Source organism: Trichosurus vulpecula, chromosome 8 (assembly GCF_011100635.1).
Source record: "Trichosurus vulpecula isolate mTriVul1 chromosome 8, mTriVul1.pri, whole genome shotgun sequence".
Classification (NCBI taxonomy): Eukaryota; Metazoa; Chordata; class Mammalia; order Diprotodontia; family Phalangeridae; genus Trichosurus; species Trichosurus vulpecula.
In genome coordinates this window covers 199,650,714-199,653,212 of record NC_050580.1, presented here as the reverse complement: position 1 = coordinate 199,653,212, position 2,499 = coordinate 199,650,714, and the positions used below count along the sequence as shown (strand labels likewise).

The following is a 2,499-nucleotide window of genomic DNA, read 5'->3' as shown; positions in this document are numbered from 1 at the left end:
CTGTGGCCGCTACAGCTTGAATGCAGGTTGGTCAGCCCCGGGTTACAGGGTCCAGAATCTTTGATAGAAATGCGACTGGTCTCCTTTGCCCCCCTGTCTTTTGTACTAAGACTCCCAGTGCCACCGCCTTATCAACATTCACAAACAAATGAAAAGGTTTTCCCAGAGAGGGAAGAGCCAAAACCAGGGGAGATGTGGGAATCTCCTTCAGCTTCCTGAAACCCTCCTCCCCTTCCTCATGCCATTGAATTCTGTCAGGTTTTCCCTCTAGTAAATGTTTATACATAGACTTCGTGAGGGCTGCATGGGAATCAATCCAGTTTCTACAGTAACCAACCAAACCCAAGAACTTTCTGAGCTCCCGTTTGCTCTTTGACAGGGATGTTTGTAGTATCCCTGCAACCCGTTCTGGGTCCAATTTCTTCTGTCCTTCACTAATCAGGTGGCCTGAATATTTGACTTCTTTCAACAAACTGTAGTTTATTTTGGGAGACCATTAATCCCTCATATCCTAGGTGGTTAAGTAATTGTATCGAAGCATTACTAGCCTCTTCCCTCTTCCTGCCTGTCACTAGTAAATTATCCACATATTGCAATACTTGAGTCCCAGACAGCGTTTGAAATTTCTCCAATACTTTCTCTAGTACTTGCCCAAATAAATGAGGGGATTCAGTATACCCTTGAGGAAGGACACACCAGCGATACTGCTGTTTTCTCCTGGTCTCAGGATCCTCCCATTCTAAGGCGAATGTGTCGATGCTATCTGGGTCCAGGGGACAGGCCCGGAAGGCATCCTTTAAATCAATTACACTAAACCATTTTCCCTTTTCATCTATCTTTCCTAATATGGTATAAGGATCTGGAATTACCAGATAGGAAGACAATACAATTTTACTAATTTCTCTAAGATCTTGCACTAACCAGTAAGTTCTGTCTCCTTTCCTGACTGGTAGAATGGGAGTATTAAAAGGAGAAATACATGGCTCAAGTTGTCCTCCCTCCAATAACCCCTGCATCACTGGCTGGAGTCCCTTCCTATCCTCAAGGGGTATTGGATACTGTCCTACCCGTACCACTGCAGCAGGATCCCTTAATCTAATTTTAATAGGTGCCATTTTAATCCTATCCCCATTTGTGGGAGTTGCCCACACTTTGGGGTGGATTAATTGACCTTCCTCCTCCCTTAAAACTAATGTTCTTGCTTTCCCCTGGCTGGCTGCGCAGAGCCCACACGATGCCCGGAGTCACGGGGAAGAACGTGAACCAGCAGGAGTTCGTCTGGGCCCTGGCCGCCTTCCTGAAAAAGTCAGGGAAGCTGAAAGTCCCCGAATGGGTGGACCTGGTCAAGTTGGCCAACCATAAGGAGCTGGCACCTCACGATGAGAACTGGTTCTACACCCAGGCTGCCCCCACAGCTCGGCACCTTTACCTCCGAGGCTGAGCCGGTGTAGGATCCATGACCAAGATCTACGGGGGGTGCCAGCGCAACGGGGTCATGCCCAGTCACTTCAGCAGGGGCTCCAAGAGCATGGCCCAGAGGGTCCTGCAAGCCTTGGAAGGCCTCAAGATGGTGGAAAAGGACCAGGATGGGGGCCGAAAGCTGACACCTCAGGGACAGAGAGACCTGGACAGAATTGCCGGACAGGTGGCAGCTGCCAACAAGAAACATTAGGACAAACTACATCAGATTCATTAATAAATTGCCTTCTTCTTAAAAAACAAAACAAAACAAAACTAATGTTCTTATAAGAATTATCTGGGTCCCCCTAGGTATTAACTGGATAGACAGTTTTGTGATTAAATCCCTTCCCAATAAATTTACTCCTGAAGAGGTGAAAGGAAAAATGATGATGGTAGGGAACCATAGGCTTTTAGGGGTGCTCAAGACCCCAGAATACCTACACCCTGGGTCCTGCCAAAAGAATTCGACTCAAGCCTTCTCAGCCAAGGGAAAAGACAAAGTTTATTAGGGATTCACCATAATGGATTGTCTTAAGAAATCCCACCCTTTGTGACACCTGTTTTCACAAGCGGGCCAGATTCAATCTAATCTGAGTGCCTTCATGGAGGCAAAATGGAAATTATATGCACAAGGATTGTAGGAACGATTGAGGGGTGCTCTGGGGTGACTAGAGGAGGGCTTTAGGGAGGGTCTTGAGGAGGAGTCCTAAAGAGGATGAGATGAGATCAAGACTCCAAGAACCAAGAGAATGGAATTAAGGGCGGGAAGTAGCTGAAGGCATGGATATTCATAGTATCAAGGGTGGGAAGTAGCTGGACAACAAAGGGAAAGGCTAGGTAGAGATTTGGGCCTAATGATAATGTAAGGCTTATGGCCTTAGAGGAAGGCCAGATCTAGTTGGAAGATTCAAGGAGAGTTCAAGGGGGCTCCCAGAGACTGTGCCCTCATCACTCCTGCTTCCAGAACCAAAAGTAGGTGATTTAGAACAATGGTTCCTCCATATTCAAATTCCAAAACTTCAGTAAGAGGTTCAACAA

At 46.8% G+C, this 2,499-nt stretch overlaps 1 pseudogene; it reads left to right on the top strand.

The window, feature by feature from the left end:
* The first annotated feature begins 1,234 nt into the window (after positions 1 to 1,234).
* LOC118830203 lies at positions 1,235 to 1,672 on the top strand (annotated as a pseudogene).
* Positions 1,673 to 2,499: the final 827 nt, after the last annotated feature.